Source organism: Zingiber officinale, chromosome 6A (assembly GCF_018446385.1).
Source record: "Zingiber officinale cultivar Zhangliang chromosome 6A, Zo_v1.1, whole genome shotgun sequence".
NCBI classification, from domain to species: Eukaryota; Viridiplantae; Streptophyta; class Magnoliopsida; order Zingiberales; family Zingiberaceae; genus Zingiber; species Zingiber officinale.
The window spans coordinates 105,498,841-105,511,124 of NC_055997.1; positions in this window are offsets into that span (position 1 = coordinate 105,498,841).

A 12,284-nucleotide genomic window follows, 5' to 3' on the forward strand; every position below is an offset into this window, starting at 1 on the left:
ACTTCTCGTCCCTCGAATTCACAACTTGTGTCTGTTAGATCGAGATGCATGTGAGAGGGGGGTGAATCATGTGATTTTTGAAACTTGTTTTTACTTTTTTTTTTTAAACTAAAAGTGAAATACGCAGCAGAAAAAGAATTTTAAAAGCGAAGTAGAAAAGTATGCAAGAAAGCACGTGTTCGATTTTATTTGGTTCGGACCTATCGAGACCTATCGATAGATAATCCACTAAGATCCAGGCCCCATGGATCTATCGATGGATAATCCACTAAAATACATCTTCCGATACCTCTAGAAGAGTGAATCGAGTACAAGAAGAAGAAATAGAAAAGTGTAGCATGCTACACTTTCCTTTATACAGAAATAAGTATAACAAAATAACTTTGTTACCGACAAGTAAGAATTGAAGTTTGAACGGCTTGTTTGTCAATGTCTGTCTATCATCTATGATCAGAAGTCCTCGGAATGGTTGTCGGGCATAACAGCTTCGTAGCACAATAGGAGGATGAAGTAGCAGCACTCGAAAGCCTAAAGGATCACATGGAAGCTTGTATATCAATTCTATTGAAAGCTTTAGGCGAGTACTTCTTTAAAAGGTGTGGAAGGCGCCTTCCATATGGCTGAAGGTGCCTCCAACGAGTAAAAGAGGTCAACTTTTATCCTGCTGAAGGTGCCTTCTATGCACTGAAGGCACCTTCTATGAACAGTGATAAGGCACCTTCAGTGCTTGAAGGCGTCTTGGGTACTATTCACCTGAGGTTTTTTGTGTTCTTCTTGCCCTACAAGCGAGTTAGTCCAATAAACCAAATAATAACATGCAAGACAAGTGTTGGCACAATAATATGAGTAGTAATTAGACCCTATCTCTCCTGAGACCAAGATCTAGTCGAGGTCTCAGTTTAGGGATGCGAAATAGACCTAATCTAGATCGACGCCTACTATTCCTCAACTAGGACACATTCTCACTAAGTTACTCTCTTCCAGTGACTTACCTTTTACTTATCAACTTGCAGTCGATTGACTAGCCTCTTGACCTATCAGGTCTTCATGCCAGCTGTCTGGTCCACATACCCAATTGGACTTCTGCCGGCTATCAAGTCCCGCGGACCCAACCAAACTTTCTACCAAATCTCACGTTGGCCTATTGACCCATCTGGTTTTCACACCAACTATCCAGTCCCTCAGACCTAATTGAATTTCTGCCTGGTGTCAGGTCCTTTAGACCATCCATTCTTGCACACTTAGTAAAGTAATCAGATCACAAACACACCTAACTTAACTCAATTGGCATTCGTCAAAATCTAAGTTAGACTATTAGTGCAAACTACACCAACAATCGCCCCCTTTTTGATGCAATGACAACTTGGGTTAAAGTTAGGAAAATATATGCAAAACATATGTGATAAAATGATTTAAGAGTAGTCAAAGTGAGTTTCTTGATCAATTTTAGGGTTAAGTTCTTTAGATTTTCTTTGGTTCTCTAACTTTTCTTTTTGGTTTCTAACTTAAACTCTTACCCTTCCCTTTTGACATTCATCAAAAAATTAAGCAGAGAAATTAGTCAAGTTTATAGGAGGCATGGAAAGTAATAAAATTTTGCCAACATGAAGACTTTCAGGTTTAAAGGAGGAAGTAGTCAATGTCACCAATTTCACTTGCAAAGTTATAAGCACAACAAAGATATTTTCAAAGCTAAATTTCACAAAGCTAGATTTTGCAAAACAAAATTTTCAAAGAGTTTATAAATTATTTTCGAAATGCTAATAATTTTTAACTTAGAAATATTTTTGAAATGCTTAAAAATATTTTTGAAATGCTAAAAATTTTTAACTTGGAAATATTTTTGAAATACTAAAATTTTTTAACTTAAAAATATTTTTGAAATGCTAAAAGCTTAGAAATATTTTTGTAATATTTTTCAAAATACTTTAACTATTAATTTTTTAAACTTTTCAACTATTAATTTGCTAAAGCAATTTAATATGTAGGATATTTAAAAAAAAAAAAATTTAAAATCAAAATGGATATTTTTATTTTGTTTTAAGGAAAAGTTGAAAAATTGGTTCCAAATTACCTCCCCCTAGACCTGGTATTTATTGAAAAATATTTATCTAGAAAATCATCATTAATTGTTTAACTGTTAGTTACTGACTAACTACCAGAAGATAGTAGTATTCACTTGGTTAGTCAGGTTAAATAAATGCATCCAGTTAGTGTATGACTAAAAATGAATTAGTTAACCTGATCACTGTACTGTTTGGTATTTCTCGCTCATACTTGTGTTGATGCACTAATATAAGTATCATAAGTCCAGACAATCTGCCTATGCATCTCACGTCATTCTAGGTTTTGGAATACACAATCAAGAGAGTCCTAGTGTATTTGTGAGATGCTCAAGTCTTAGATCTATAGGATCATGCTTTCTATGGATTTGATCTAGTCTAAGGTTAAAATCAATTTTGAAATTCTAAGGAAATAGAAATATTTTAAAAAATATAAGTAAGAAATTTTCCTAGAATTGGCAAATCATTTGAAAAATGTTTTGAAAACAACAAGCCTAGTCTATAAAGCACATTCCTAATTGTCGATGTAAATTGCAAAATTCATTTTCAGATAGAGGTTTGGTAATAAGTTTGACTTGGATTCAATGTAATTAAGTTCAATGTCGCCTTTAGTTACATAATCCCTGATGAAGTGATGTTTAATTTCGATATGTTTGGTTCTTGAATGTTGCACTGAATTTTTTTGTTAAGTTGATTGAGTTAATATTATCAATTAGTACTTTTTGTATTTTTAAGGTTTAGATTGAAAATCTTTTAGGGTGTGCATCATCTATAATATTTGTGCAACACATTCTTCTATTGCTATATATTCTACCTCAGTAGTAGATAAAGCGGCAGTGTTGTTTTCTACTAAACTAGTTGACAAGTGATGGTCCAAGTAGTTAATAACCATCACTTGTACTTTTTCTGTCTAATTTACAGCCGGCATAATCTGAGTCAGAGAACCCTATAAGTTCAAAATTGGTCGTTCTAGGGTACTACATACCTACGTTGAACGTTCATTTTAAGTATCTAAAAATTCTTTTAACATTGGCCAAGTGTGACTCCTTGGCACATGTTTGAAACCTTGCACACAAACCTTGCACACATACTAACTACAAATAGAATGTCAAGTTGACTGGCAGTTAGGTATAGTAGGCTTCCTATGACACTTCTGTAATATTTGAGGTCTATAGGTTTTCCATTTGGATCACTGTCTAGGGTTATATTAGTGGCTATTGGAGTTTTAATTTCCTTGAAGTTTTTCATACCAAATTTCTTAAGTAGTTCAAGTGTATATTTTTGTTGATAAACATAATTTTCTTCATTTGTTTGTTTGATTTGTAAACCTAGGAAAAATGTTAGTTGTCCTACTAGGCTCATTTCGAATTCTTGTTCCATCAATGTTATAAATTCTTATAGGAGTTTTGAATTAGTTGACCCAAATATTATATTATTTACGTATATTTGAGTTATAAAGAAATCCTGATTGACTGTTTTGACAAATAGGGTTGGTTCTACTTGACCTTGTTTAAATCTTTTTGAGATTAAGTATATGGTCAACCTTTCATACCAAGCTCTAGAAGCTTATTTTAGGATATAAAGGGCTTTCTTTAGTTTAAAGGCATAGTTAGGGTGTTCTAGGTTTTCAGACCCTGGGGGTTGACCTACATATACCTCTTCCTTAATCAGTCCATTTAGAAAGGCTGATTTAACATCTATTTGATATAATTTGAAACCCTTATGGGTTGCATAGCTTAATAATATTCTAATTGATTCAAGTTTGGCGACTGGGGCATAAGTTTCATCGTAGTCAAGTTTCTCAACCTGACTAAAGCCTTTTGCTACTAATTTGGCTTTGTTTCTGACAACTTCCCCTTTTTTCGTTTAGTTTGTTTCTAAAAACTTATTTTGTTTCTATTTATTTTTATGTTCTGGTAGTGGAACTAGATCTTATACTTCATTTATTTCAAATTGGGTTAGTTCCTCTTGAATAGCTATGATCCAATTAGGATCACTTAATGATTCTTCTATTGTTTTAGGTTCGATATTGGAGATTAAAGCTATGTGGCTTAGGATTCTAAAGGTTGATCTAGTTTGGACTCTTAGGTTTGGGTCACTAATTATTTGTTCAAGTGGATGGTTTGGGTTGACTCTTATTATTCTAGTTGGTTCATTTTCTTGTAGTTGATATTCTTCTTTGTATTCTTGACTTAGGTTTTCACTTGCTTCCCCTTGACTAGTATTGCCTCTTATGAAATCAATTGATTGAATCTAAGTTTGTCCTAAGTTAATGGCAGATTCTTCAAACTTTACATTATGATTTCTTCAATTCTTAGTGTATTTGTATTATATGCCCTGTAACCTCTACTATTTAATGAGTATCCTACAAAGATTTTATTTTCTACTTTTGAGATAAATTTTTCTAAGTATTCTCTTGTGTTCAGTATATAAGTTGGGCATCTAAACACTTTAAAGTATTTAATATTGGGGTTTTTATTATAATAGAGTTCAAATGATGTCTTATTATAATTTTTATTTATTGTGGTTTTGTTTTGTATGTAGCATGCTGTGTTAACAACTTCTGCCCAAAAGTATTTTGGAAGTTGATATTCATTTAGCATTGTCCTGGAGGCTTCAAGTAGGGTTCTATTTTTTTGTTTCTACTATTCCATTTTATTGAGATGTTTTTGGGCATGAAAATTCGTGATGATAACTATTTTCAAGATAAAATTGATTAAAGTTGTGATTCTTAAATTCACCTTTGTTATCACTTCTAATTCGTTTGATTTTTTGATTCTTTTCATTTTCAGTTTGTTTACAAAAAGTACTAAAAACTTCAAACATCTCATCTTTATTTTTTAAGAATTTTACCCAAGTAAATCTCGAGTAATCATCTATTATTACTATGCAATAGAAACTCCCATTTATAGATTTGATTCTATGAGTCAAATAGGTCCAGGTGCAATAATTCTAGTATTGAATTAGTTAGAATTTGATTAGTTGATTTATGGGTTGATTTGGTTTACTTTTCTTGTTGACAGACATTACAAATTGTTGAATCTAAGTTAGGTAATTTTGGTAAACCTCTAACTAAGTCATTTAATTTGTTAAGTTTCTAAAGTTTATATGGAACATTCTTCTATATCATAACCAGGTTTCTTCTTCTTGTGTTAGGTGACACTTAAGTGAAGAGATGGTTAGGTTGATTGCACAGATGTTGTCCTTCCTAAACCCTTTTAGGTTTATGTTAGGGTTATCTAAGTATTTGATTAAGCATTCAGAAGATAGGAATCTAACCTTATATCCAGAATCACACAGCTGACTAATGCTAAGTAGATTGTATTTAAAATTATCAACAAGTAGTACCTTTTTAACAATAAAATCAGTTTTGAGTTCGATATTACCTATCCCAATTACCTTAAGTTTGACGTTGTTTCCAAAGACAATCATTCATAGGATTTTGTATGTTAGTTGAGTGAACTTTGTGTGATCGCCAGTCATGTGTCTGGAATAACCATTATCTAAAATCCACCTGATTTCCAACAAAAAGGTAGAAGTCTTTTGAGCTAAATTTTTTATTTCTAATTTTAAGTTTAAGTTTAATTTTAATTTTAAGTTTATTTTTAAGTTTAAATCTTTATTTTAAATTTAATTTTAAGTTTACATTTTTAATTTAAGTTTAATTTTAATTTTGAATTTAAGTTTAAAATTTTAATTTAATTTAATTAATTTTAAATTTGATTTAATTAAATTTATTTTTGAATTTGAATTTTAAAATTTGAATTTGAACTTTTAATCTTTAATCATCTCACACGATCTACTTTTTTTAATCAGGGAATCCTATAATTTTGAGACATGAATTAGGTTGAATTTTAGGGTTCGGTTTAACTTTATGTTAGATTCAAGTTTAGCTTTAGGTTCAATAAATAGACATTCTTCGGATAAATTTCTAAGTTGTGGTGAGTCATCTGGACATCATTAGAGTAATCATGCCTTTGAGGTTTTCTAAATAGTCCTATCCACTAACTTATTAACAAAATTTTGGTCTAACTAGTTAGGATTAGTAAGGTAGCTTCAGTTAGTTCCACTAAGACAAATGCACCAGGTCGAAGTCATATCTTCCTAAACATGCATAAACAGAGCTTCCATAACCTACTATCATCCAAAACTTCTCCAGTGTTATTTTTCAAGTTAAACTTTTATCCTTTTTTAATCTAATCCTAATTACCCAGTCGGGTAAAATGTTATTTTCGAGGTGCCTGCTAATTTGGAGCCTTCCCTATACACAACTCTTTGTGATCCAAGTATCATATCTAGGTACTTGGATCGAGTTGTAAATTTTTCTAGTAGTTATTTTAGTTCAACTACTCCTTTCAAACTGATATTCTCCTCTTCAAGTTTTGCAACTTGAGTTGGAGTTTTAGCTTGAATCGGCTCGGTCATTGAGATTGATTTTAATTGTTCCTTAAGTGTTTTATTTTCTAAATTTAGTTCATTCATTTGATTTTCATACAAGGTTAATTTCATATGTAAACATACAATTATTTTAATAAAATTTTTGGTTAAAGTAGATTTTACCTCATCGGAACCTTCAAAAACGAGTGCGGACTTGTGGCTCGATTCGGGTTCGGACCTATCTTCTGATTCGCTGGTCCATATTCCATTAGCGTGAGGTAGTTGGTGTGTTTTGGTTTGTCGTTGTCTGATTCATCCATGGATGACTCATCACATGTTGCTTTGAGGGTTTTCTTTTTCTTGAGATTCAGGCATTCATTCTTATTGCATCCAAAGCATGTGATGTTGGTCTTGTTGTTGCTGGAGTTTGAAGTAGAGTTAATCTTCTGCAAGTCCCTTTTTGCGAAGTTCTTCTTTCTCCTGGTGAACATCTTTCTTACCAGGTTCACTAGGTGTTCTTCATCGTCTGAGTCTTGGTCAGACTCAACTTCAGGTTCTGGTTTGGTTCTGGATTTTTCTTTTGATGTTCCCATAATAAAAGCAACACCTTTCTTGGATTTGGTGTTAGTCTATTTGTGTAGCTCAAATTCTTAAAAAAGTTCATCTAATTTCAATTTGGATAAATTCCTCGAGATCTTATAGGGATCCATGATGGATGACTATAGTGCATTTCGAGAAAATGCGTTTAGAGCGTACTTATAAGATCTCGGTTCTCCATCTGGTGGTCGATTGTGTGAAGTCCGTTGAGGATGTCCTTTATTCTCGCGTGTAGATGACTAGCAGTCTCACCTTCCTACATTTTGATGTTAAATAACTTATTTAAAAATAGGTCTTTTTTTGTTACCTTTGTGTCATTGGTTCCTTCGTGTAGTTATATGAGTTTGTCCCATAGCCCTTTTGTGTTTTTGTGTGAGCCAACACGGTTTAGTTCCTCCTTCGTTAGTCCACACTGGATTGTGTTCAAAGCCTTAAAGTCGATCTGGGCCTTCTTCTTCATTTTCGGATTCCAATTTTCGGGTCCATTGGAATTCTGACATTGTCGACGGGCGCCTTGTATCCTTTGGTGACGCTGAACCACTGGTCAAAATCGGTCTTCAGGTATACCTCCATTCACCTCTTCCAATAGGGAAAGTTGTCTACATTGAAAAGAGGAAGATGAGCATTGATGTATCCTTTATTTTGGTCATTTAGATCTAAAATAGAAAACTTGAAGAATGTACCAAGACTTGGTCTTGGATTAGCAAAATTTGGGGAAAAAATATATCGAGAAACTCGAGTGATGTTGCACCAACTTCGAGAAAAAACAAATGAAAAAGAGTTATTTAAATAGATAAACTTTTGTCAATTCAAATAGAATGCAAAAAAACTAAAATTCAAAACTAAAACAATTTCCCCTGGCTTAATTGGTGGTTGCACCAATTCAGAGCAAAACCTGCTCTAATACCACTTGTTGGATCAAGACGCACGTGAGAGGGCGGTGAATCATGTGATTTTTGAAAACTTGTTTTTATTTTTAAACTAAAAGCGAAGTACGCGGCGGAAAAATAATTTAGAAAGCGAAGTAGAAAAGTAGGCAAGAAAGCACGCATTCGATTTTACTTGGTTCGGAGCTTTCAACGACTCTTACTCCAAGCCCAATCCCCACATATCTATCGATGGGTAATCTACTAAAATACGTCTTTCGGTACCTCCGAAAAAGGGAATCGAGAACAAGGAGAAGAAATAGAAAAGTGTAATAGGCTACACTTTCCTTCATGCAGAATTAAGTATAACAAAATAGCTTTGTTACCGACAAGTAAGAATTGAAGTCCGAACACTTGTTTGTTGATGTCAGTCTGAGCACTATATAAAAGGGGGTCCATGCACGGGGGATATATGCGTTATCTTTGCTAGAGCTCCTACTGTTGCTATAGTTCTTTACTGTCTTTCTACTATTCTGATGATTGACTTGAGCATCGGAGGGTCAACACCGGGGACCCCTTCCCTAGCCCGACACTGACGTTCTTGGTTTTGTAGATCGGAGCGGAGTCTTCGCAAGGTTAATCACTGAGCCACATCCCCAGCTAACTGTCTTCACTATTTTCGGACAAGATCATATACCAAGAGTGGTACCTTGATGAGCAAAATTGCCTGTTGCACTGTTGGAATTATTTATATTTTATTGATTTAATAGTTTATATAGTTACTCAAACTGATCCTTGTTTAGAAACACCCCTGAGTTGGTTGATTCATCAAACTCTTTCTCTATGGTTGTTTGGAAAACTTTGGATTGACTTTGTTTCAATTGTTTTGCATTTGCAAGTTTCCTATAGAGATCCCAACACCTTTCCCGAGTATGAGCAACTTTATTGCAGTGAGAACATCGCGAACATAAATTGAATTTCTGATCTCCAATAGATCTACTAACATTTTTTTACAACAAATCCACTGTTGTATATAGATCTTTCATTTATAAGACATGCATGAGGACTCTTTTTAACACCAAGCATGACTCGGTGCTTTCTTGCTTCACGTTACACTTCTGCAAAGGCTTCGCCAATAGGAGGGAGAGGTCTTCAACCAAGAATTCATCCACGAAATTTGTTAAGTTTCGTATTGAATCCGGCTAGAAACTCATACAAGCATTTTTTTTTCTAGATGCATTCTAAACTTCATGTTGTCTTCTAAATCATCCCAATCGGCCTCATAATGTATATTTTACTCCTGCCAAAGTGTTTGTTATACATTATAATATTCAATAATATCTAGATTACCTTTTCAAATATCCTTAAGTTTATTCTTTATCTCAAAGACTTGTGATGAATTTTAATTCTCCTTTACAACATCCCAAATTTCTTTGGTAGTTCATAGTATTGAGGTTGCGATGTATCACCAAGGATTCTCCATGATCTGCATAAGTGATTTCTCCGTCATCATCGGAATCATCGTAGATAGGGGTTGTGCCATAAGATTCCTCTTCTTCTTTTTCCTCAACAAAAGTAACAACCCTTCGGGTTGGACAATCGACAGCAAAATGCCTAAAATCCTTGCATTTGAAACATATCTTTTGGTTGTTAGGACCACTTGGTCTTACAAAATCAGTATGAGTTTCCTTACTTGCAGTAGCTTTTTGTTTTGTATCTTTTGATGTTGATGTATTTTTAGATGGAGAGGCACTCCCTCGGTTAGAAGCACCACTACTTGAAGAGAAACACCCACCAAATCGACGAGTATCCTTTTGTTTTTTTTCCACCTTAAGAGCCAGTTTGCATACATTATTATAACTCCAGTAAGGTTGCAATTGCACAATATTCCCGATCTCATATCGAATCCCTCCAAGAAATCGAGCGATAGTTTGCTCATCCGGTTCTAGAATATCACATCTCATCATGATATTCTCAAATTCGGCGATGTACTCTTCTACGGACAAATCTTTTTGTTTGAAATTATGGTATTTGAGAAACATATCTTGACGATAATTATCTGGTAAAAATTTTCTGCGCAATACCTTTTTCATCTTGCCCCATGTTGTAATCTTTTGTTTGCCATCACGAGCTCGGTACTTCTTTAAATGCTCCCACCAAATAGATGCATATTTCTTCAACTTGATAGCAACAAATTTCACCTTACGATCTTCTGAAATTTCTTGAAATTCAAAGATCCTTTCAACAGAGTTAAGCCAATCTATGAACTCATTCGAATCATTTCGTCCATCAAAATATGGAATGTCAACTTTAAAGTTAAAAGATTTTTTACAAGCATTGTTCCTTCGATATCTTTGACCTTGTGTTGCATCATCACTAGAATCACCGCCTCCATTACCATGAAATGGATTATAACTCATCTCATGCGTTGTAGAATTAGCCTCCGAACCCTGATCCTCAACATCATGATCCACAGGTTCGCCCCGGGCGAGGCGCTGCTCGAGTTGTTGCAGTTGTCTCCTTAAGTCATCCAACTCGATGTCACGAAGGTTTCTTTGACGAGCTACAGGATCATCACCATTTGGCCTTTGTCTTCTCCGACTAACCATGGTGAACCTCGCTCTGATACCACTTGACACCGGAAAGTATCGGAGAAATAGGAGAAAACACAAGGCGAACTCTCAATTCACACTCGACGGAATCCACCGAAGAGTTTAAAGCGTAATCAGAAGATCACTCTTCAAAAGCTTAAAAGCTCACAATATTTTTTATCATCCAAAAACTTTCCTCAACAATACAAATGATAACATTTTATAGGGAAAACTTGGAGCACTTGCCAAGATGAGTCAAACTATTTTAAATGACTCTTAGAGTTCCTAAGACTTCATTAAATGAGTTATATTTTCTAAGACTCGAGAATAGAGTTTGCCCAAAAAGAGCATGCATTGGCATTAAAGAAGGCTCGTCGCCCGAGTAGTTGGATTTTCTCAAGTAGAATTTTTGCCGTCAGCTTATATAAGAAAAAATTTCAATGGCTAAATTTTATTTGTTTCAAATTGATTTAGAACTCACCTAGTTGACCGATCAAGCTAATATAGCTATTGATCATCCAATGACTTTTTGGGGAATCGATTGAAAATTCTTTTCAATCATTTGCTCAAACCTTCACTCTATTGGATCTAGCCCATTTCATTTAATTGCAGCTCAAATAAAAATATTATATTCTTTAAACTATCATATATTTACATTCCTTAGTTGACTGACTAGTGTTGTCGATTGAGGCTAACTCTTTAGTGAATTGAAGCTATTTGTAGGTCCCTCCTTCACTCAACTTATCTCTTGTATGTCTACAAGATGTTACAAAACTAGGCCTACTCACAAACTACAATTTGAGACTAATTACTCAAGTTAGTAGATAGTCAATTCCTACATACTTAAACGTCATCCTGATGATGTTATTGCTCCAAAACATAAATATCGAAAATATATTCCCTCACATAAACATCGAATATATATATATATATATATATATATATATATATTTCTTTTCCAAATCGTCAAAAGGGCATCTCGCTTTGATTTTTTATCAAAAGGACACTCTATGCCCTTATAAAATGATACGACTGTTACTACACTGTTCTCATTATTATCTCTCATATATTTTCTACCTAAATCTTGAATTTGGGATATGTTATAGTAGCTACACGATCGTAGCTGCTACCCAGTTGTAGTAGTTATGGTTACATAACTACTACAACTTAAATGTTAAATCCTAAATTTTGATAGACCATAACTTTTGATTTGAGTTGAACCACATAACACACAATATATCAAATCAAAGCTCATTCTGATATCTCAATTAATTTTGGGGTGGAACCCATACTGACCTAGTTTCAGACTCAAAACATATCATTTAGAGGCTTTTCAGAAGCTCCAAATAATTTTAGTCGTAAAATTTTTTTCTAGGTTGTAACAGCTAATAGAGTTAATTGTTTTCCCTAACCTCATGATTTCTAAGAAAAAATAAAGAAATGCAAAGAGATAGCAATAAACCTAATCAAGATCTAGTTACATCGTAAACATGACATAGTATAAGAAAGTATAATAAACAAAATCTTATTGAATAGTCATATCCTTGTCTTTAGCACCATCGGGTTGATCTATGTGGAAGAAGATGTAGCAGAAAGGAAGGTCTCCCAAGAGACTTAGGGGATGACAACGTCGAACAGTTTCTTGTCAATGGGAAAAAAGAAACTAGGTCAAGATCTTACCTAAATCCTTGGGGGCCTCTCCTTTTATATAGGAATCAAATCCATTATTAGCCCATAAATAATAACGGATTAGGCTAAAGAGTTCCTACACATTGAACCCACATCCAATA